The sequence below is a fragment of the Macrobrachium rosenbergii genome, chromosome 44 (assembly GCF_040412425.1).
Source record: "Macrobrachium rosenbergii isolate ZJJX-2024 chromosome 44, ASM4041242v1, whole genome shotgun sequence".
Classification (NCBI taxonomy): Eukaryota; Metazoa; Arthropoda; class Malacostraca; order Decapoda; family Palaemonidae; genus Macrobrachium; species Macrobrachium rosenbergii.
The window spans coordinates 5,985,504-6,011,827 of record NC_089784.1 but is presented as its reverse complement, the minus strand read 5'-3'; the positions used below and the strand labels follow the sequence as shown (position 1 = coordinate 6,011,827).

General features: G+C 36.0%; 1 long non-coding RNA gene across 1 annotated transcript in view; it reads right to left on the bottom strand.

Moving 5' to 3' along the window:
• The window catches only part of LOC136829294 (uncharacterized), a 142,131-nt gene extending 116,730 nt beyond the window's left edge, over positions 1 to 25,401 (bottom strand). The window contains exons 1-2 of the long non-coding RNA XR_010850346.1: positions 25,326 to 25,401; positions 13,709 to 13,831 (exon numbers count right to left, since the gene is read on the bottom strand). This is a non-coding gene — a long non-coding RNA (uncharacterized lncRNA). The remainder of the gene's footprint in view (positions 1 to 13,708; positions 13,832 to 25,325) is intronic.
• Between the last annotated feature and the right edge of the window lie 923 nt (positions 25,402 to 26,324).

The following is a 26,324-nucleotide window of genomic DNA, read 5'->3' as shown; positions in this document are numbered from 1 at the left end:
AAAAAAAAAAAAAAAACCTAAACGCCAAAAGGAAAAGTCACTTAATGAACACAATCATCGTAAGGAATAGAGTTTATATTCACTGAGGTAGTCATTACCCTCCAGATAATGAAGGCCGTATCATTACCGAGATCGTAATCAAAGGAGAAGAACCACAAATTTCTGAATACCTGAAGCAAACTGGAAATTAATATCTTCTCGAGCCTCTAATTTAATTCTAGGGTAATTTTCATCCCCGTTATCATGAAACTCAAGGGAATTGATTTCCTTTTTAACAATCTCTCTCTCTCTCTCTCTCTCTCTCTCTCTCTCTCTCTCTCTCTCTCTCTCTCTCTCTCTCTCTCTCTCTCTCTGAAATAGCTGGGTCAATTTTATAATATAACAAGAAACAAAATAATGCAAAACATAAATAAGTAACATTTGAATTATTCAGTGTATATTTCAATTTACAGTGTTATTTAGATTAGATGGAGTAATCTTTTAAAAAGGAAGAATTAATATGGGTTCACAATATATTTCTCAGTCTAAAGCACCTAAAACTCCTAAAGGGAACAAACTATGTCTGAATTACGTATTTTTCTTATTCAACAATATTGTTAAAAGAGAATTGGAAGACCTAATAAGAATGGCTCTCTTAACTCGACCAGACCCTGCAGCCCTCTCCTATTAAGGAAATTACGAGACTTTTCTCTCTTGAACAATTTCCAGAGGATAAAACGAACGATACAAAAGTTTGAGATATTTTCCCTTCACTAAGTACGAGTATTTTTGTCTCTTTTGCCTTTAATCCGGATTTAAAATCAATGAGTGGATTGGAGTGGGAAACTGGGTTTCTGTATTTCTACGATTGTAGCCTTCGTTGGAGTTTTGTTTTGTCTGTACGGCATGAGATTCTGCCATCTGTATCTTAGAAATCTACATATACATAGATACTTATAGATACATTATATACACATATAATATATATATATATATATATATATATATATATATATATATATATATATATATATATATATATATATATATATATATATATATATATATATATATATATACACATATACTGGCTGATCAAACTGGTGCTACCCGGGAAAACTCTGAATGACAGTCTACGTGTAGGGGAGGGAAAAGGGAGAGGGGAGGGGAGGGAAGGGGAAGGGAGAGTGGAAGGAGAGGGGAGAGGGGTAGGGGTTTGTGTTGATGGTGCGACTGACAGTTCTACTTTTTTCATACAAACGTTTGCCCTCTGAACAGGGGTGGGTGAATTGACAGGTATTACTGTGGTAACCGTCCTTCAATCCAGGTATTACTGCGCTGGCTGTCCCTTTTATCCAGGAATTATTGTGGTGACTGTCCCTTTTATACAAGTATTACTGTGGTGACTGTCACTTTTATCCAGGTACTACTGTTCTATCTGTCCCTTTTACCCAGTTATTACTCTGGTAACTGTCCCTTTTATCCATATATTATTGTGGTAACTGTCTCTTTTATCTAGGTTTACTGTGGTGACCATTTTACAGGTATTATTGGGTTGTCTGACATTTTTAACCAGGTATTACGGTACTGTCTGTCACATTTAACCAAGTATTACTGTCATGACTGCCCCTTTTATCCAGGTACTATTATGGTGACTGTCCCTTTTATCCAGGTATTATTATGCTGTCTGTGCCCTTTAACCAGGTATTACTGTACTGTCTGTCCATTTTATCCAGGTATTACTGTGGTAACTGTCCCTTTTATCCAGGTATTACTATGCTGTCTGTCCTGTTTAAGCAGGTATTACCGTACTGTCTGTCCCCTTCAACCAGGTATTATTGTTCTGTGTGTCCCTTTTATCCAGCTATTACTGTGGTATCTATCCCTTTTATCCAGATATTACTGTAGTGACTGCTGTCTGACACCTTTAACTAGGTATTTCTGTACTGTCTGTCTCTTGTATCCAAGTATTACTGTGGTAACTGTCCCTTTTATCCAGGTATTGCAGTCTGTCGTTTTATCCAAGTATTACTGTTCTGTCTGTCCCTCAGATCTTGGTATTACTGTGGTAACTGTCCCTTTTATCCAGGTATTACTGTAGTCACTATCCCTTTTATGTAAGTATTACTGTTGTGATTGTTCCTTTTATCCAGATATTACTATGCTGCCTGACACCTTTAACCAGGTATTACTGTGCTGTCTGTCCCCTTTAATCAGGTATTACTGTATTGTATGTCCATTTTATCCAGATATTACTGTGGTGACGTCTCTTTTATCCAGATATTACTGTACTGTCTGTCCCTTTTATCTAGCTATTACTGTGGTGACTGAAAAGCATTTTCAACAACAAATTTATGTAGTTTCGAGTAAATGAAACGAGGCAAGATAAACCCGTAGAGTTTATTTACCACATAAGTTACAAGGGAAGGGGGGTGTGGGGATGGGGGAATGGGAATGGGTTAGGGGTACAGGATTGAAACCTACCCCAATATCTAAGTTAGGTAAAATGATGGCCACAAGCCAAATTTGGTATAGATTGGTCAAGCGATTCAGATTTCTATAGCTGACAAATATACAAACTTACATACAGTATTACAAATATTTACTTTTATATATAATATACACACACACATGCATATATATATATATATATATATATATATATATATATATATATATATAGGCAAATATATATATAATATATATAAGGCAAATGCCACGAAGAGAAAGTGAAACAACAGAGTTGTTGCTACGCCTTTCGACACAGTCCTTTGCAAGCAGACTGACGAAAATTATAAAAGTAAGTTTACAAGAAAGGTGATATAATTGACAGATGACATACAGGTATCTCATAGTATGGAGATTACAAAGGAACAGATGCACCTGGAATCCAACACAGTTAAAGAATTAGTGGACCTACCAAAACAAAGGTAAATCTTTTAGAGCTTTTACAAAAGATTAGGCACAACAGGTTAGAAACAAGGAGTCAATTAAAGGATTATGCAGGGGAAGAGACTGATCACCAAAATTGACCTTGGAATGAATAAACTGATTACACATGTTTATAAAAGTATTGCACTTAATATATTCTCATTTTTCTAAACAATAAAAATTTTTGCAAAATGAATATTTTCAAACAACTATTAAACATACAAATACATGGAAAATACATATGGTAACTAATTAGTAAATAAGTCAGTAATTTTATCTTTGTCATTCTTGAACATTTTACTAATATATGGATCCAAATAATACATGCCAGGGATAAGGTTAAAATTACAGCTGGAAGTAAGCTGTATAATAGCAGATTCTAAAAGATTTCATGAAGACAAATCTTTTGATCTGGCAATCACTGAACTGTTAGCCCTAAAATGTTCAAGAATGACCTTAAAGATAAAATCACTGACTTAATTACCAATTAGTTACCTTATAAATATTTTCTGTGTTTTGTATGTTTAATTTTTTTAAATGTTCATTTTGCAAAAAGTGTTATTGTTTACCAAAAGGAGACTAAAATAAGTTGTATTTTTATACACATATGTATACAGCTTATTCATTCCAAGGTCATTTTTGGCAGTCAGTCTCTTCCCCTGTATAATCCTTTAATTGACTGCTTCCGAAACAGTTGGGTCTAATCTTTTGTAAAACTTCTCAAAGATTTACCTTTGTTTAGATAGGTCCACTAATTCTTTAACTGTGTTGGATTCCAGGTGCATCTGTTCCTTTATAATCCCCATCCTCTGGGATATCCGTATGTCATCTGTCAATTATACCACCTTTCTTGTAAACTCACTTTCATATTTCTTGTCAGTCTGCTAGTAAAGGACCGTGTTTCGAAAGGTCTAGCAACCACTCCGTTGTTTCAGTTTCCCTTCGTGGGATTTGCCTTTATTTATACATTCATCATTTACCATATCTTCGTGGTCCTGTTATACATATATACAGTATGTATATATATATATATATATATATATATATATATATATATATATATATATATATATATATATATATATATATATATATATATATATCTGTATATATAATATATATATAAAAGATATATATATGTGTAAATATATAAATATAAATATATATGTGTAAATATAAATATATACATGTGTATATATAAATATAAATATATATATCCATATATATATATATATATATACATACATACATACATACATACATACATACATACATACATACATACACATATGGTTTATGGTTTTCGTCGCTCAGGTAGAGAACAGAGTTTTGCAATGATCATACAAATCTGGAATAAATTAAGCGTACGAAACATTACAAAACATTCAGTATACTCACATTCTGCGAATTCAGGCATTTTGATTTACAAACAAAAATTCTTATCATCAGATGACTGAAATCAGGAGGGTAAAACACCAACCGTTATAAGGATGCCCTGGAGACACAGACTGCCATCTGGTTAGGAACTAAGAACTAGTTTTTCTAAAAATCCAAATCTTTCATGTAAACTAGGTCTTTGTAACATCTATGTTCTATTTTCAAATTACACTTTGCATGTACGAACCATAATAAGTAGTGATTTATCCACTCAACCCCCTCTCTCTCTCTCTCTCTCTCTGATAACCATAGGTATCAGCATAATGACTTTCTTGGATTAACATTGAATACTTCATCAATCCTCACTGCCTCTATCATTCTGTCTTACTTGTCTTCTTTTGTTACAAACATGCGAAAACTGGACTCTCTTTCTGAAGGTATGGATTTATTTTTGTGCGGTTTTTATACGACTGAAATGATGGTACACTCCCCAGCGTCTTTTATTCAGAAGTTGAAAAGAAAAATTGTCGCTCTCAGTAATAGTTTCATATCTGTTTCATTACCCTGAGGCTCATAAGTATTCTGTGCAAAACTCTAGATATGATGAAACATCAGGTCAACTGAGAAAGCAAAGGTTAACGTGACGCAATTTTTCAGCTTTAATTCATTTTACAAAAGGACGCAGCAATGCAAGCATGCAAGGGAATGACAATTTTCGTGACTAGAGAGAAAGAACATATTACAATTCTGGCTTAATGGCGTCATTTTACTTTATTTCATAATAATAACTGCAGTGAACATAATCAAAATAATTCCATTTACACGGATGAAAATCTTCTACAATAACGAAAACTGGATATGGTCACTAAACAAAGAAACCCCTTTTCATTTCATCGCGAATATGGAAAGATAATACTATTACAATTTTCCACACCTAAGGCATGAACTTAAAAAAATCGAAAGTCAATTGCGTGCGAAGTAGACTAAAAGTTTTTTCCCTCCACAGTCTGTGGCTCTCAAAAAAAAAAAAAAATGGTGAAGCCAGCATTTTGTTGCTGAAAAAGAATGAATCTATCTTCCGTTCGTATTTCTCTCACTCTTTATCGAATTCCAAACTATCGAACGGAAGAAAGAAATATCACGGAGAGATGAATTGTTTTAGCCGTTACCTCCGTGTTTCAAAACATTGCTGTTTCGTAACAAGAAAGTAATAACTGACACTAATCGGAGTTTCGAGAAGAGTGGCCATTTTTCTGAAACGGAAAATTAACTAAATATAACAACTTCCATTCTTGCATAACTGTTTAATTGCTTAATAGGAATTATTTTCTAAGGCCAGAATTAACATTTTATTTACTTTTGTTTCCATTTCGGAACTAATTTTCTCGCTTATTATATATGAATGTCATAAACGTAGAAGATGAAGGTCCTCCTACATGTATAATTTTTGTTAGCAAAACTCCAGTTAATATTTAATAAATACCTAGTCTCTAAAACATAGTACAGCTTTTGAAAGCATGTTTAATTGGCAACTATGAAATAAATGATTTTCCAATTATTCTATCAAGTACAATTTTATTTGGGAGCCAATGAAGCAAGTATCTATAAACGATATTATACATTTTGGAACCCATTTTTCCTGCGGTTACAAGATCCTATGCAAGTTTTGTTAAAACGAATAAAAAAAGGATGATTAAAAAAGGGAAATAACTGCTAAGAATTTTCCAAACTAAAAATAATCTTCCAAATCTTCCGGTAATCGGATGCCGAGAGGTAACCGTGGAAAGTTTTTCGGTCAGTTCTCGAGATAAAGAAGAGGAAACGGAAGAATAACAAAAGAATATGAAGTCCTCTTAATTTGTATATATTTGTAATGCTGAAAATGACTAATTTTCTATGCCACTTTCCTTTTGATAACTGTCATGGAACAAAATCGTACATGATTTCCATTTTTCCCTGTGTTCATGGGTATGAATATTGAGGTTTCCTAAACTCCCTTCAATAATAGATATCCTGAAACTAAACTAACAGGTTTGGTTTTTTCTGGATTAATCAGGGAGGACACAGTAAAATTACGTAAATACAGCACAGTCATTAAGTGGACAACTCTTACAATCTTAGACCTGAGTCTTCAAATACTCGGAACGAACCCTTCTGATAAATCAATATCGAAACTGAAGGTTTATACTTCAGTATTTCAGAGCTTAATTAACTTAAAAGAGCAAGGGTAGAAACTCTCCAAATAAAAAAAATACAGATATAATGCAATAAAATCTGGAATGAAAAATATTATTCGAAAAGTTTGTTGAAAACGAAACATAACAGACAATGTGAAATATGTCACTCGTGAAATCTGTTTCCTGTCTTCTGCTCGTCGGAAAAACCAAAAATCTCAAAAAAAAAAAATACATTAGCAAAATTTTACTCCAATTGTAACTTTTTGATGCTTGAGATTAACTTGCATGGAATAGGATTTGCTTTGACTCATTTTGTATGATAATGTTATCACTACGTCAGAATATTGTTAATATATTTCGAAAATTCTCATTGTGCAAATTAGGGAAGTATTATTGTCAGAATTTGAACAGCAAAGAGAGAGAGAGAGAGAGAGAGAGAGAGAGAGAGAGAGAGAGAGAGAGAGAGAGAGAGAAGGAGGGGGGGGGGCTGGAGAACAGAAAACAAAAGAGGGAGAAGGATGGACTTACTAATGCTCTTTTTTCTATTAGGCGTCTTGCGATATATATCATGACACTTATATAAACAGGAAGTTATGAAGCATTGTTTAAGCCAAGTTTTGAGCTTACACTACTTTTTTTACTTTCCAGATACTGAAATTTAAACCAGACAGATTCGGTAGCACCACAAACCAATCATATTTTTCCTTCTTAAATCTTTTTTCTTTTTAAACTTTTGTCATTATGGAATTCATCTTTTCTGTTATAACGTACAAATTAGCATATGCGACTCTCAGTTAGGCCATTTTACACTCTTCTATTCCTCTAATTGTATTGTGCTTGCTATTTTATCTTAAGAATTAAACTGAATGAAATTTTCGGTTTAAATCGTTCCATAAATGTAGAAATGGAAGCAAGTCGAAGAGCAATGATGTCCTATTTCACTAAAGTTGAATTACTTTTTCTTAAAATAAAAAGAACATTTATGCAGATGCTCATTACTCAATGTGTCGATATAGGACAATCAAAACTAACACATTCTCTCTCTCTCTCTCTCTCTCTCTCTCTCTCTCTCTCTCTCTCTCTCTCTCTCTCTCTCTCTCTCTCTCTCTCTCTCTCGCCTACCTTTAACCTCACTTACATTATGATCTTTACTATATTTAAGACTGGCGTCATAATGGGAACGAGCTGAAATTCCAATATTCACTTTCCAGTTGTTGAAAATGTGTTAATATCAGGCAGGCAATGAAAGCAAAATAAACTCTTGCCAGCGAAACGGTTATGTCCATGATTCGCCATTCCAATGTAAATGAGGCAGCAGAGGCTATTTGTAAAACTTCCAAAACGAGTCATTTACAGTCCCCCAAGATATGAAATTAGGTGATGTCCGGAGAATGTAATATTGCCACCGATATTCATGAGTTCGCTCGCATCAGAGATGTCATTATTTGCGGTGGAAACAACTCAAAATTCTTCAGCGAGGAATTTGTCCTGTTGGTAGGAAGCTTTAAGAATACATTTAATTTATTTGCTGGATTGTCTCACGCCCATCCAACGCTAGGTTTTTCATTCGTTGATGAAAGACCATATCCTTCCATAAAAAAAAATACAGAAATAAATTAAACGTCATAAACAACGTTATTTGTTTCTTAAATATTGCAAAGGGAACCGATAATATTGCATAACTGATTTCAGTCACCTCCTAAAACTATCTAGGCAAAAGCATTATATACTTAACTAACTGATGGTACAACGTTTATGAATAATGAAATAAAAAATACGTTAGGATGAGGTTCCTAACTATGATAATCAAGTTAAAACGTAAGCTATGATAATCAAGTTAAAACGTAAGCTAAAGATGACAACCAAATCTATAGTCATTTCTCTTATGAAAGTCAAATAACAATAGCATAATCTAAATGGATTTTTATACGCCTCATTAACATCAGTGGGAATACTAATTCACATTTTAACGCTATACAATGTAAGAAGAAACAGTATTGCATAGAACTTTATTTCCATCGACTAATCAGTTCTTAGATTCAGCAAAATATGTTATGTCCCTATAGAAAATTGATCAATTTCTATTTTTTATTGCTTTACTTTAGCAAAAAGTTTATAACAAATGAGACACCTCCAGAATGTAAGGCCTCTGGATTCAAATGTCCGTGTCGCTAGCTACCCAAGACACATGCATTAAATCTTCGCTACTTCTTTAAAGAGAGTAATTAGATCTGATGGCCAATGAGTAAACAGCTCCAAAACCTTCTAATAATATTGTTAGTACTTCCGACTCGACTGTTGTTAGAGCAGTTTTTATGCGGCACAGAAAGCCGACGAAAGATGTTATCATCTAATTTAAGCACACAAGAATACCTAATAAAAACAAGGGGAAGTCGATGGTTCACAAAATATCTTCATCTTCCAGTTAACGGAATGAGAAATAAGCCTGAACACCCTTAGATCAGCAGCCGAAGTAAATAGGTGTAAAAGAGAAAGTAAGAGAGTTTTTATTGGTTGTTATCAAAACAATGGAAGAGGAGAAACCAAAAGTTGGGTAAACAATATACAAGCCCCTTATTAGTACAGCTAACCCAATCACCGTTACACACACACACAGAATGAGAGAGAGAGAGAGAGAGAGAGAGAGAGAGAGAGAGAGAGAGAGAGAGAGAGAGAGAGAGAGAGAGAGAGCCTTGTACAAATAATTATCCTTGCAGCCTCAGCCTCATAAATTAGCGCATTTTCTTACAAACTGTTGCAATTTTTTTTTTTTAATTTTCATTCCTTATTGACAATTTATGATAACGATTGTTATTCTAAATGCAATGAAAGACCTAAAATACAAAAATAAATAGTTATTTGTGCATCACAGGAGCTTAACGTAATGATTTTAAGAAACCAGTCATGCGGTGGTAACTTTTTTACTCATAAAGATCAAACGAAAGACAACAAAGTAGCTTTTTTAATTTGACTTTTTTCATTTGAAATATCGAGGTAAAGACATTTAATTTGGGTGTTTGAAACGAAATCTGCAAAACTTTAACAATTCGTTTAAAGGCTTTCTTCAGTGACATCGAAAGGGACAATTCGTTTAGCTGCATTTCTGTAAAGGTCAGACCCAGAAAATAATAATATTATTTTTTAAGATGATCGCACTAAGGCCATTTCATTTATTTCCTTAGTTAACAAGCTCGAACCAATGACACAGCATTTAATGAAATTTATAATAGGACCAAAACTAGAATCATTATTTTGTTGACTTTATCAGATACAACAAAATAATCTAATTTACTCTTTCACCAACGATCGATCCACGTACAATTCGTGCTCTTGCTTTTTAGTAGGGTGGAACAAAAAATAAATTTGGTTATTCATTTCGAAAAATGTAACCAAAGCAAAAGTGTGGAAACAAGGTCATGCATTCAGGCAGCCCCTCTGACATGGTTCACAAACCCATCGGAAAAGAAGACTCTCAGTATTTCTTCTCGAGGGACCACGTTCCTCCTCATATTCGGCCGCTCTGTGAAATTCTTCCCTTACGGCTTTTACATCAAAATTCTGCCCCTGATTCTGAGCTTCGCCTCTTGGGGAACCAGTCTATCGACCTCCTTGGTTCTTTGGTCAACACTCCTGTTATCTTTGGATCTACTGTTTTCCGTTCCTTTTCCTCTTGTATGTTTCCAATTTTTTTTTTAATGTGTATGATAGTTTTGATCTACAGGTCTTCTAATAAGATTTAAAAAAACACACGTTGGTATATGTATAAACATGCATCCAAATGAAGTACCACTTTGATAAATGCACACGTTCGACTTTGTTCCAGTTGTTGGGTTCGCGATATTCCCCTTTCGAACAGTCTTTACCGAATTTGCATTGTAGGATAATAAATAAATGAATATGGAGATCAACCGCTGACGTTGCAACCGTTTGGATTTCAATTTTAGTCTGATTTTTGGGGTTTGTTTTGTTACTCAGATATCTGACATTTTTTGTTGAAAATAATATACTTTGGTCAAAAAAAGTGCGATGGACCTGAGAGAGAGAGAGAGAGAGAGAGAGAGAGAGAGAGAGAGAGAGAGAGAGAGAGAGAGAGAGAGAGAGAGAGAGAGAGAGGTATCGCCACAAGTTCACACCTCCTGGTACATGGGATCTTTCCATACACTCAGAATGAACTGAAGGAAAGTGGGACCACAATTTTATTATTCTTAGTTTTCTGAACTGGTTTCCCTAAACACTTAAAAACGTACAAAACTGAACAATCACTACATATATACACATGCATATACATTGTGCGTGTGTGTGTATGTGTGTGTGTGTGTGTAGGTGGTGAGTGTATTAACAGAGTTCCCTTTTTGGTTAAGAGATAAAGATAGATCACTCTGAAAAAAAGTGTCTTAATGGACTCCATACGAAACGTCAAAAACGCCTTTTAAATAACACTTGGAAGAGGGAGATTAAAGGATTCAATAAATGGAGAGAAAAACATAATTTCGCATTTAAGAAGCGAATAGTGGCATTAGACGATATGCCAGTTTAATGATATGCTTACGTTATTTCGTGAATGACGACGAAAGTCAGAGAAAGAGAGGAAAAAATGAGATAAACATCAGAGGAAGAGGAAAATGAAAACTGACCCTTTCGGAAATCAGATATGTTACTCAGGCAGCTAACCTTCCCAAGAATTTCTAATCTTTTACACACATTTCTAGAGTTCGCTGAGAGAGAGAGAGAGAGAGAGAGAGAGAGAGAGAGAGAGAGAGAGAGAGAGAGAGAGAGAGAGAGAGAGAGAGAGAGAGGTATATTCTTAATAGCAATTCGTTTAGTATATTCTTGCGACAAAACCGGAATCATCAAAAATACGAAATCATCTTACTTTTTAGAACGCATGCAAAAAGTGTATATTTGAACGAATTTTAGTCACGTTGTATAAACATTGTTGCGAATATTGATAAACCTCCCGTTTAATTCTCAAAATAATGATGGAAGTTCTAGCATAGTAAAATATATAACGTAAATTGTACAGCCTCGATTGCACACATGTTAATTGCAGATAAATACTGGAAATGGGTTGAGCCGTTAAAAAAAAAAAATCTCAAATCAGTGATATCTCTTCGACAGAAAGCGACAGGGGATATTGCACAATTACCTTGGGCCAGAATAAATGTGTCAGTTCTGTGAAGGATGAATGAAATTGAATGGAAGTTCTGATTTAGGGGGCATATTACAATTGCAGATTTTAGTGCTAAATGAAATACAATTTGTGTTTAAACGTAAGAGTTCATTCTTACACTATACAGCATTGATAATGAAATAAATAAAAACATGAATCTTGCCCAATTATGTTAAAGTTTTAAATGAGAAGCGACAGTATGAATGGACTCAAGATGATAATTAGATGAGAAAAAAAGATGAATAGAAGAGAACAGTGAATATTATTAACCTTAATTATCAGTTGTAGTACTCTGCCTACGAGGTGGGAGATTATCACATTTCCTTAGTTTTCCATTTGTATGCTTTATTCATTTATAATATCTTATACCTTCTATTTCATATTACTTTTATAACTCTTTTAATTGCTCGATATATATTGAACGAGTGAAAGGGCGAAAAGAATTCCGAAGAACTTGTATTTCCTGTAAAGAGAGAAGAGTAAAAACCAGGAGAAACGAATGCAAAGGCAAAATCCAAAAGCACAGCCGGAGAGAGGAAAAAAAAAAAAAAAAAAAAAAAAAAACCACCTCGTATTGATGATCTACGCAGAATTTGTGAAAGACCTTCTGGCTTGGGGGCACTTGGAGTCCGCAAGAGAGAAAAATATTGGGTTCTCCTTGCGGCACTCTCTCTCTCTCTCTCTCTCTCTCTCTCTCTCTCTCTCTCTCTCTCTATCCCAGGTGATGGAAGTAAAGCAGGCACCTCTGTAGTAAATGTACCTTATTCTGAATTGGGAAATTGTTAATAATTTCGTTAATCGTAAAATTATCCATCTAACACAAGACGTGCAGAGGATACCGGAGAAGATTCATTATACGAAGAAAGAAAAATGAAAACGATTTTATGCGGAAGAGCGACAGCTAGTGAGAAAATGGGTAGTGGGAGGAAAGAGTGAGAGAGATAGACTTAAAGTATACACACACACACACACACACACACACACACACACACACACACACACATATATATATATATATATATATATATATATATATATATATATATATATATATATATATATATATATATGCGTGTGTGTGTGTGTGTGTGTGTGTGTGTGTGAGTATAATATCTGCTCTCATTCTCCGTTCATTGTACCGGTAACCGAAAAAAGTATACGAATGATTTAAAGCATATTTCAATGGCACTTACATGTTAGGGAAATTCATAGAAATATAAAGCATTATTTTACCATTGACTGATCAAACAATCATTTTAATTCTACTAACGATTGGCAAGTGCATAAAACATTATGCACAAAATGTATTCACTGGTAGTATTAATTTCATAAAATGCCCATCTATGTACATATGCATAATATCGTCGGGTAAACAAAATTGATTTACTTAGGTAAGGTTAGTCACCAAATTATGAATATTCTCCCCGCTGTGTTTCGCCCTGTAAAATATAACTTTCATCAGAAATCTTTGCCCGGGATTTTTTCTCGAATGTTCCCGCCTTCCAAAAAGAATTAAATATCGCCTTTATAACGGCATAGGCCAAAGGATCGGTCACCTAATCACCTTTTCTAGCCTAACACCAAAGAAATCAACAGCACAAAAAATGAGAAATGGTCGGTGGCTGGATTAGAGAAGAATTATCCCCCAAGAAAGGAGTGAAATAGTTACCGCCTAAATTATGAATTGTGAAAAAACATACGAAAAACCAAGACAAGAAGGGAATTCTAGAGCTTAGTAGCATATGGAAAGAAACAGTGTCAGCACCGCGGTGTCCAAGAATTACTGTTTCCACAGATTAAATGTAGAAAAGTATGACTTGGCGGTGTTACGATACAACTTGGAGAGAAATAAAATTTCTTCCTTAGATTTCTTATTGCTTGTTCCGCTTCCATGGTTCATTCTAATGAGTTTCCTCAATTTTATACACCCCAACAATCAGGTTGTCATTTATAGTGCCATACCATCATTATTGTCTAGCAGGTAAAAGTTCTGAAATCTTACGATTTAATGGTTAATGTAGATTGACTTTTTGCTGAACCGATTAGATTAATCTTTCATAGCGGCTACTCTCACCTTTCCTCTGTGCCTCATGAATCGTTTAATTTGCTCCTTTTTGGGAGGCAATATGACATCACTGGAGAAAAGAAGCCCACAAACTAATTCTCCTTCCGATGGTCACGCTCCATTCGGGCTCCCCTGTCAATAAAGAAACAAAAAAGGAATTAATTAACTGATTTATGGGTTTATGTAAAACTGCGTTGCGCAGACTAAAGTCATCGATGTTGTAACATTAAAAGGGCAATGATCGTTTTCTCAGGTATTTCGATGTTTCGTATGTCCAACGCGTTCTATGAGACATTCCATCTTATTCATTCTAAATTCCCCCCTTACTATTCTTGGAAAAGGTAACATATGCAGGAGTAAATAATGTGAAATAGAGCTTCATGAGTGAATAAAGTGAAAGAACCATCACTTCTAAAACCGGAGGTTGGTCAGCCAGACATTTATATTTCTTCTCCTTCGAAGATTTCAAATTTTTTTCCTCTTAATCTATGATTTTCTATCTTTTTCTCTCGAGAACATTTCATGTTTTGTCTCATACTTCATTTCATGATTGTTTGTACCGTTGGTTTTCAGGCCTCATTGTGACATACTGCTCATGAGCAATTATATCTTTAACTTCAAAATGTAGAAAGAAGCAGTGAATTAGGTACCCAGCAGTTATTCGACTGTGGCGGATCGCAACCAGCAGGGCAGATGTGAATACACAACTAGATAATTATTTCACAGTTAACTTGCAATATAGTAATGATGCAAGCAATGCAAAATTCGTCACATTACAAAGGGTTTTCTTCTTTTCTGTACTCTCTCGTGGATAAAGAAGTGCGCAATTCTCATATTTCTTTTATTAAACTAATAATCCCTGTCACTCATGTTCTTTGAATTGATAAATTTTTTTAACGTTTCTCTGCATATCAAATTCTTTTATCTCTTGTTTCTTTAAGTCGTGTGGACGTAATTTTTATTTTAAATGTTTCTGAAAGATATTTTTTTTAGCGGTCTTAACTTACCATTTCTTTAGCTTAATTCATTTCAATATTCTCTCAGCTCTTAAAAAAAAAAAGTAATACGGTAACCTCCTCATCTATAATTTTTCGTCGAATAATACAGCCATGACATTCCACTAAAAGTCATTCATATTTTCCTTCCCTATTCGCATCCAGCGAATTTACTGTCGGATACTTAAGTGGTAAGCCTTTCTATTCTCGACTTGCTGAACAAGCCTTGATTACTTCAAATCTACGACCGTGTTTTCCCAAGTCTTCGTAGGTTATCCCAGATCTACGGCCGCGTTTGTTATCGCTAAAGTGACTGCGAAAAACTGATGAACCAGAATTTCCTTTTCTCTTTACGGGGTCCACCGCCACCTCTCTCTCTCTCTCTCTTCTTTCTCTATTGCTAACTCTCCTGGATTTTTTATCACTATTCATATCCTTTGTACGTTTGTTCATGTATCGTCTTTATCTTCTCCTCTGTCTCGAAGTAATTTCATTTTTTGCTCCATATTTGTCATATACGTTCTCTTCCTTTGCTTTCTTGCTGATGCTTTCTGTTTATCAATGTTTGTTTTTTAACTCTAAAGAAATTTGAGATCGATATTTGTCTCTCAGAATACAAGGATTTTCTTTGTTCAATCATTCTTGTATTATTATCATTAGTAATACGACCATATTCATCCCTGAATCAATTCCAAACTAAAACTGACTATCCCAGATCATTTGAGAATTATATATTTATATTTTTAAATTCATTGTGCTTCCATTTAACGTTCCGTGAAAACTTATACAATTCTACACCAACTTTTTCTAACAGGAATACGTATCATTAATTACTTTGATGGTCTATCTTTTATTGTCTGTGTCTTCCACGAGTTGTGTTCTTTTATTTATTTTTGCACAACTCCAAAAATATTCGTCAGATTTAGCAGAACAGCTCATAAATTCACAAGAACTTTTAGCCTGCTTCCGTGAATATTTTCTCGTGTATCCAAAACCTAATTTCGAAAATATGCCCCTAAATTTATGAACTTTTATCGGTATGCATCTAGACTTTCCTCCCGGTTATGCGAGCTGATCCCTTACAAACATTGATCGATTCATCGCTGTGGCTTTGCCATGGCCAGCCCTCCAAGATCGTTATGGAAACAAATGGGCCTTGAGCGACTCTATTCAGCTGGCGGGTCCTTCGGTCGTGGCCACAAGATAAATTGGTTTTGGGTCATCGTCGTTTTGTGACTTGGGCATTAAAGTGGAAGGAGCCATCCGTAACCTTTCACCGGAATTAATTTTCATTAATGGTCTTTCATCCTAATCATTTGATGGATCTGTTTTCCAAAGACTGGTTTTGGTTATGTTTGTTTGTTGGGTTTGTATTTCGTCTTCATTTTACAACATACCCCAGTTTATTTATATCCTTGAAGTTCAGACTAACATAACCACTATTTCTCATGGAGCATTATTGTTATTTATCCCCAGTGCCACCTTAAATAATTACACAAACAAATATATATAATGAATAACATTTCATGAGCCAAATCGTCCATTAGTATTTTCATTGAAATGAAAACTACTGTAAAGTTAAGGTTACACGTAAATAGGGGGAGAGAGAGAGAGAGAGAGAGAGAGAGAGAGAGAGAGAGAGAGAGAGAGAGAGAGAGAGAGAGAGAGAGAGAGATTTGCTAATATAATTTATTCCGATGAGCCATGATATTTATTTCTGAAAACCTCTACTAGTTTTAGAGACAACAGCGGCAAACTAAGAATAACAAGCGATGTTCGAAGTAGAAAAACTATATGAATATTTCTTATATGAAAGCGACCAGGTACTGTAAAAAGGAATAATAATATGAAAAATAATATAGAACAGAATAAATAAATATAAGAAGTTATAGGTAGCCGCTAAAGAAGATAAAAGCCCAGTTGTTACTAAAAGTCAGCTGATCTTTGTATTTCCCACAAATGGGACAGTAACCATGGAATCTAATGAACGATCGACCTTTGGAATATCGTAGAATACGGCCTATAGAACAGAGTGTCTGTGGCGCACAGGTGAACATCATTGACTTTAGATATACCACAGCAGTAGGGGAAAATCGTTATGTCCCCTCATTTTTACATCCGGATAAACCTAACCCAGCCCCCCCTCCAGCCCAAACAAAACCCCTCTAACCCAATGTAACCTACCTTATATATATATATATATATATATATATATATATATATATATATATATATATATATATATATATATATATATATATATATATATATCCCCTCCCCTCTAACCTAACCTAACCTAATCTGCCTTAACATATCCTAACCTAACCTGACCCTCTTTCCCTAACATATCCCAACACACACACACACAGACCCTCCCACACCACACACACACACACACAAACATATAAAAAGTTAACGGGATATAATCACCCCCTAACCTTCTGAAAATATCTGACAAAGGGTTAAGAGATCCACCATCTTCCATCCACCCCACCTTCCCCTCCTTTAATCTTCTCTCTCCTTTCCATCCCCTTCCCCTTCTCTCTCTCTCTCTCTCTCTCTCTCTCTCTCTCTCTCTCTCTCTCTCTCTCACCCTAACCCTGGAACAGCTTTTATTAAAAGATTTTCTGATACCTATATTTCGTTCTGTCAGTTAATTTTGTTTTTTTCTGTTTCTCATCGCCGTCGTCGATCGTGAAGTATCTAATTGGGGATTTACATACAATATCCATTGACCGTACAAACAGGGGTAATTAGTTTTCGGAGGATCTGTCTCTGATTAATTATTCTTCTACGAGTGTCGAACAGGTAATACAAAGTAACAAACAAACAAAAATGCGATTTTACGTATCGTGAGACTCAAATCTGCGTTAAGCAACTTTTTCTCCGGATATCAGGGGATGACTAATTACGAACGCAAATGGAATGTGATGCACACTTTACCCGTTTCAATTTGTACAGGTGAATGCGAGAAGACGCTTGCTACCCGTGTCAACAAGTGCCATCTCGCTTATTTCGACGTGCCGAGACGTGGACTAAAAGGTACGGCTATCCGAGAAACAGATTCAAAAAGGACCGTGATGATTTATAGCTCTTTTTGGCATATTCTTATGGAATCTTATATCTCTGCAAATGTTATATTTCTTACAATGTCTTTATTTTTTACCATGAACAAACATTAACCCTTTGCTGATTTTTTCATACTAAGTTTTAACATCCTCATATGAAGGTAAAACTATGAGCCCTATTCATGAAATTCGCATACTTCTCTTACACTTAAACCTGTAAGTCTTTGACTCTAACCCATTTTTTCATCCGTTTTTTTTTCTCATATACTCTTCCTACCTTTTTATCAGACACTTAATTATATTTGCAGTCACATCTTCACGACTTCCTTTCCTATAACTTTTGACTACTTTACAAGTATACCCCCAGCCGCTCCTTTTCTGTCGTCATTACTCTTCGTCCAATCTGTACAAGCAATCTAACACTCACCGACTATTTCTTTTAGTTACTTAAACACACTCGCACAAATGCATTCGCTTTTTTCGACCCCCCCAACTCACTCTTTTCCGTATCTACACATTTCACTGGCTGTTTCTTTTCGACTTTTTCCCATTGAAATTCGTAACTTTATAAATAACGTCTTTCTTACTGCTGACCCTTCGCAGACAGGTGTGTGATATTATCTCCACGCATTTTCATACAGTGTCTAACCCAAATGGAACTGACCTGAGATAGGAGTGGTAACTTTATTATCTGCTGATCCCACCGGCTTCGGTTATAAGGGGAGAGGGGAAGCGGATGGAAAGGAGAGAGAAGGTTAAAGGAGGGGAAGGGAGAGAGGAAAGGTGGCGGATCTCTTAACCCTTGTCAGATATTCTTAGAAGGTAAGGGGGTGATTATGTCTGTTACTTTTTTTATATGCCTTTGCGTGTGTTTGTGTGTGTGTGTGTTGGAGGGAGAGAGGGTCTGGTCACGACAGGTTGGGATACGTTAAGGCAGAGTGGGTCAGGTTAGGTTAGAGGGGATGGGGGACGTTAAGTTAGGTTAGGTTGTTAGGTTGCGTTCGGTTAGGTTAGGTTAGGTAAGGTTAGAGGGGAGGGGATATATATAAATTATATATATAAATTATATATATATACATATATATATAATAAATATATATATATGCATACATACATACATACACACACATATATATATATATATATATATATATATATATATATATATATATATATATATATATATATATATATATATATATATATATATATATATATATATATATATATATATATATATATATATATATATATAGTATATGCACACACACTCTGTACAGCTTATACATATATAAGGGTTGGGGTAGGATGGGCAAGATGGACGGGGTTAGGGTTAGCCCGATGTAAAAATTAGGGGATATGACTATTTTCCCCCTACCCACAGCTATTATGTGAATATCAAGCGACCTTGAACAGATATATCTTTGTCTGTACATCTGAATTTCTGCTGCTGCGTGAAATGCAATTAAACAAGCCGTTAAATCCGAATGTAATGGCCATTATTGTTATGAATTGCAAGAGTAAATCGCCATGAAACGATGTACGTATCAGTTGAGGGAAATATTGACCTAACAAAGGAGCTCATATGAAATCAGGCATACTAATTATCATCCATTATTTTGATAAGTGACCCCTCTCTCTCTCTCTCTCTGTAACAATTAAACGGATTATTAAATGAGATAAATTATCCGTGCTACTCCTATTCAGATAAAGACTTGCATGCATCACACTAGATTTAAAAAACTTCCATTTCACATCTGTTTGATTTATTATTATTATTATTATTATTATTATTATTATTATTATTATTATTATTATTATTATTATTAAGTTCAGAAAGCTTGTGCAAATGGACGCCTCTTCTCGAAAGGGAGCGAGTGTTCCTTTAACCTTTGCCACGACTTGATTTCAGCTATTACCACAACTACAATTTCGTTAACCACATGAAAGCTCCCTCGACAGCCGGAAGACATGATGAGCAACATGCCGTAATTACAGACGTTCCTGGATTTCGTTTCCTTCCTTTGTTAAAATCATTTCAAAGTTAAAATGGAATTACATGCAATGCAGTTGACGGAGCGTCTCCCTTTTCCCTTACACAGACTGGCTTATCGAGAATAAGAAATTGTTTAAGGTATCCCTTTTAATTCTTACCAATCATGGGAAATTAGATTTACGCTGCTTTCATCCCGTTTTCGTGCACTCCTGTACGCATAAACACAATCCCAAATCCCTATGAATCCAACGTAGAATCTTACAACTCCTCATCAACTTCCTCAACCTTTGTTTCTTTACCCATACCACATATATCCCTTTTTTGGCTCTATTGCATGTATCTCTCGCTTCTTATTAAACCCGCATGTTCTACTTACAATTTATTAGCTACCGGTACATTATTACTCTTTTTTAATCATCTTTATTTATATATCACTTAACTACATTATTACTCCTTTCCCTTCATCTTTATTTATATGTCAAGCTTATCCAGTTATTACTGTGGTGGCTGTCCCATTTACCCATCTATTACAGTGTAGCCTTTATCCTGGTGTTACTGTGGTGACTGTCCATTTTACCCAGACGTTACTGTGGTGACTTTTCCATTTACCTGTCACTAAACCTAAACACATTCCCCCCACTTAATTGAAACAACCCCACTAAACCTATGCACACTCCCACTAAAACTACAAAACACACCCCCTACTAAACCTTGACACACACCTTGCTAAACCTAAACACAACCTCTGCTAAACAAAAACACATCCCCACTAAACCTAAACACATACCCCCATTAAACCTAAACACACCCCATGCTAAACCTAAATACATCCCCACAAAACCTTGACAAACACCAGCACTAATCCCAAACACAACCCCCACAAAACCTAAACACAGACTTGTATACACTATTATTTCTATGGCTTCGAATACATGGAATGAGGCAACATAAACCCGCAGGGTTTATTTACCACACAAGTTACAAGGGGAAAAGGGAAAAGGGATGGGAGAAGGGGAAGAGGAAGGGGGTACGGGTTTCAAACCTATCCTATTATCTAAGTTGGGTCAAATGATGGCCTAGTGCCAAATTTTCTATAGATCTGTCAAGCGGTTACCACATAAGTTACAAAGGCAAAGTGAAAGGGCGATGGGGAAGGGGATAGGGTTTGAAACCTTCCCCATTATCTAACCAAATTTTGTTTAGATCAGTAAAGAGATTACCATATACAGTACGTTTCAAAGGGAAGGAGAAGGGTGAGGGGAAGGGTATAGAGGTTTGAAACCTACCCTATTATCTAAGTTGGGTCAAATGATGGCCACATGCCAAATTTTGTCTAGATCAGTCTCGCAGTTACCACATAAGTTACAGAGAGAAGGGGGAAAGAAGAAGGGGAAGGGGAAGGGGAAGGGGAAGGTGTGTATGTTTAAAACCTACCCTATTATTTCAGTTGGGACAAATGATGGCCATGTGCCAAATTATGTCTAGACCACTCAAGCAGATACCATATGTCACAAAGGGAAGGGGAAGGGGGAAAGGGAAAGGGAAGAGGAAGGGGTACGGGTCTGAAACCTACCCTGTTATCTAAGTTGTGTCAAATGGTGGCCACATTCCAAGTTTTCTCTAAATCGGTCAAGCGGTTACCACATAAGTTACAAAGGAAAGGGGAAAGGGGGATGTGGAAGGGAAGGGGAAGAGGGTATGGGTTTGAAACCTACCCTATTATGTAAGTTGGGTAAAATAATGGCCATGTGCCGAATTTTCTATAGATCGATCAAGTGGTTACCACATAAGTTACGAGTGGAAGGGGAAGGGGATGGGGAAGGAAGGGGGAAGGGGGTACGGGTTTGAAACCTACCCTGTTATCTAAGTTGGGTCAAGTGATGGCCACGTGCCAAATTTTGTCTAGATTGTTCAAGCAATTACCACTTAAGTTGCAAAGGGAAAGGGGAAGCAGATAGAGAAGGGGAAGGGGTACCGGTTTAAAACCTACCCTATTACCTAAGTTGGGCCAAATGATGGCCACGTTACAAAGAGAAGGAGGATGGGGGAAGGGGAAGGGGGAATGGGTTTGAAATCTATCCTATAATCTAAGTAGGTCAAATGATGGCCACATGCCAAATTTTGTCTAGATCGGTTAAGCAGTTACCACTTAATTTACAGAGGGAAGGGGAAGGGGATGGGGAAGGGAGGGGGTATTGGTCTGAAACCTATCCTATTATCTAAGCAGGGTGAAATGACGGCCAAGTCCCAAATTTTGTATAGATTGGCCAAGTGGTTACCACATAAGTTACCAGGGGAAAGGGGGATGGGGTAAGGGGAAGTGGTAGGAATTACGGGTTAGATAGCTACCTTATTATATAAGTTAGGTCAAATGATGGCCACGTGCCAAATTTTGTCTAGATCGGTCAAGCAGTTACCAGTTACTTTACAGAGGGAAGGGAGAAGAGGGAAGGGGGAAGGGGGATGGGAGAAGGGAAAGGGGTTCGAAACCTACCCTATTATCTAAGTTGGGTCAACTGATAGCCACATGCCAATTTTTTTCTAGACCAGTCAAGCGGTTACCACATAAGTTACAAAGGGAAGGGGAAGGGGAATGGGGGAAGGGGGAAAGGGGATGGGTGATGGGGGTACGGCTTTGAAACCTACCCTATTATCTAAGTTGGGTCAAATGATGGCCATGTAGTAAATTTTGTTTTCATCGGTCAAGTGGTTACCACATAAGTTATAAAGGGAAGGGGGGATGGGGGAAGGGGGTATGGGTTCGAAACCTACCCTTTTATCTAAGCTGGGTCAAATGATGGCCACTTGCCAAATTTTCTCTAGATCGATCAAGAGGTTACCACATAAGTTACAAAGGGAAGGGGGAATGGGTGGGCTACAGAAATCCTTTCCATTCCCCTTCCCCCATCCCCAGATAATAGGGTAGGTTTAAAAATTAAAACGTGTGTGTGTGTGTGTGTGTGTGTATATATATATATATATATATATAATATATAAATGAATGTTTGTATGTTATTTTATATGTAAGTGTGTATGACTGTGGGCTATAGAAATTCTTTCCATTCCCCTATTGTAAAATATCAGTGACCTGCTTTGCAAGGCTACGACAAAGTCTCACTGCTAGGAAAGTTCATTCCTTCCACCTGTCGATCTTGAAAGCAAAGAACAAAGTTTATTTTCGCGTTTCCACTTCGATCTAAGGTCATTTATCCCTGATATTATGGTATTGTGTTCAATTTCCTTCTTTCTCTTCCTTATAGGTCTAAAACTCGAAGCTGTAAGGAAGTTAATTGTGGTACTGTCAAGTTTCTATGGCTCGGTAATCTTAGGCCTATTAACGTCTAGCGTGATTTTATTTTATCCAATAATCTTTTGAAATTTCTCTTGCGAGTCGTATAGCTTTATAAGTACCCTTTTAACCAACCAAAAGCCAATTTAATGATAAAGCATTTGATCAGGGTAAGGAGGTGGTAAGGATGCCAAGAAAAAACACGATGACGTATACGGAGCATAAAGTGCAACCTTACGAAATGTTAAGTGTTTTACTCTTTTCATATTTTCGTGTATAGATAAAACTTTGCCACCCATGTTTTCGATCAAGAAATCGAAATGATGACCCTAGAGAAGGAGGGGTTCATGTACCAGAACAATAGCTAACATTTTCGCATATATGGTAATAATCTCGGCGGCCATTCACACTAATGCTGCTCTCTCTCTCTCTCTCTCTCTCTCTCTCTCTCTCTCTCTCTCTACGAACTACAACACTGGCGATATTTATTATAACAAGCTTTTATTCTCTTACGCCCACTGTATATGGAAGAAGAAGACTTACATTTTTACGAGGAAATGATGGTACTGATTCTGAACTCTTCAGTCACTAAAGTTTATAATAACACTAGGCTCATATTTGAAGCCCTACGAGAATGTGGCTCAGTCAGCAACAAGATGAGACATGTTTGTTAATAACCTAAAAGCCAGTGATTCTCTGGACTTCTTAGTATTTTGTATAAACCTGTCAAACTTTCCTGGCCCAAAGAAATATATATATATATATATATATATATATATATATATATATATATATATATAAATAAAGAAGAAAGATGTAGGATCTGGATTTGGAGCACGTGGAGTGAAGGGTAGAAAACTCATGGAAAAGTCAGAAAAGTCCAGCTGGGTTATGAGGAAACGGATGGGCTAATGCTACGTGTTCTTGGGCCAAGAAAAATCTTTAACCCATTAATGCCCAGCGGCAGGAAATCCTCCCAAGTTTAAACAGGTGTATACAAAATACTAAGAAAAGCAGAGAATCACTAGCTTTTAGGATGTTAACAAACATGTCTCATCTTGTTGCTGACTGAGCCACATTCTCGTAGGGCTTCAAATATAAGCCTTGTGTTATTATAAACTTTAATGACTGAAGAGTTCAGAATCAGTACCACCATTTCCTCGTAAGAAATGTAAGTCTTCTTCCATATATAGTGGGCGTAAGGGAATAGAAGCTTGTTAAAATAAACATCGCCAGTGTTGTAGTTTGTAGGGAGAGAGAGAGAGTCTGAATGGCCGTCAGATATTATTACCTTGTATATATATCCGACAATGTTAGCTATTGTTCTTGTACACGATCCCCTCCTCCTCTAGGGCCATCATTTCGATTTCTTGATCGAAATACATGGATGGCAAAGTTTTATCTATACACGAAAATATGAAAAGAGTAAAACACTTAACATTTCGTAAGGTTGCACTTTACGCTCCGTACACGTCATCGTGTTTCTTCCTTGGCATCCTAACCATCTCTTTGCCTTGATCAAAATTAATGTTTTATCATTAAATTGGGTTTGGGTTTGTTAAAAGAGCACTTATAAAGCTATAAGAGTCGTAAGAGAAATTTTAAAAGATTATTGGATACAAAAAATCATGCTAGACGCTAATAGGCCTAAGATTACCGAGCCATAGAAACTTGACAGTACCACAATTCATTTCCTTACACCTTCGAGTTTTAGACCTATAGGGAAGAGAAAGATACACCTTCGAGTTTTAGACCTATAGGGAAGAGAAAGATACACCTTCGAGTTTTAGACCTATAGGGAAGAGAAAGAAGGAAATTGCACACAATACCATAATATCAGGGACAGATGACCTCAGATCGAAGTGGAATTGCGAAAATAAACTTCGCTGTATGCTTTCAAGATCGGAAGATGGAAGGAATCAACTTTCCAAAAAGTGAGACCTGCCGTAGCCTTGTAAGGCAGGTCACTGATATTGTACAATAGGCCTAATAACGGGGTGTCTACAATAAAAGTGCATTACGTACAAATACTATTACACTCACCAAGAGTCACAATAAAGAACGTCAATTTTATTGACAGACAGATGCAAAAACACCGATCATAACCGACGCATGTGGTACCAGATGCATCAACCTGGGGAATGCTAAACCGTCTGGCTACTCCAGGAAGACGGTTCTTTTCCGCCAAAATGCAGGACATTCAATGCTATTAAAATAACTGCCATTAACGTTTTTCGAGAAATATGTTAAGTTTTACCTAAAAACTATCTGAACAAACCTTTGGTTCACGCTAATGAAGAGGATAACTTGACACTCGTCGAAAACGGCGTGCCGTCCCATCCCTCGACCGCTCGCTACTGCTGGACTCTAAAGATTATTACAGTGTTGCCATATTTCCGCACCACTGACCCCCAAGCTCGCTTAGATTTGAATTCGTTCAACCATCGGTAAAATCTAACGTACATCAAAAACATACATGCTTTTCTTCACAGTCTAAAGTTGATTTTCCGTTAACTTCCCATATCAAGTTAATCACAATTAATTGTTAGATTTATTAAAACAAAAGTTATCTTAATTAGATGAAACCTAAAGCTGTAGCTCTTGCCCGACGTGTCAATCGAGACATCGCTTCTCGATCGGCTTCTGCTGCTTCACAATTCGGCGTAAACAACCATTCTTTGATGATTATTCAGTCATTATTATATAAAAACATATATATAAATATGCGAATGGCGGAAATATAGGTAAATGAATCACATGATATAAGAAAATAATAGACCTGACTACAATACCCCAAAAAAGTGTGTGGACATTTTTTCCACACTTGGTGTAGCAAACCGTAAAATGAAGACGCCGCTTCTGTACCCATCATGTTGTGCATGAAAACTTTCACACCGGAGGCCACATTTACACGTTTCGGCAACAGTCATTAAAAATGTCATGCCACCAGCTCAAGAGTAAAATGACTTTCGTAGATAAACTTTTGAGAAAAGGGGCTTGTTAACTATATTAGATTTCCAAAATATTGTATTGATAACTGGAAATATAATAATGAAAAAATGAGAACATTTGATTCTCATCTAGATAAAAAAAAAGAAGAAAATTGTTACCTAAGATAACGGACGAATTCACACATTAAAAAAACGGAGTCTCTTCTAACGTTGTGAGCAGGCCGCACCTGAGCATCAGGAAATTTGAATGTTGGTGGCTAATTTCAGTGGCATAGGCCTACTGTAACCTTAAAATTTCATTATTTCAATAAACAAACCCCGAAAGG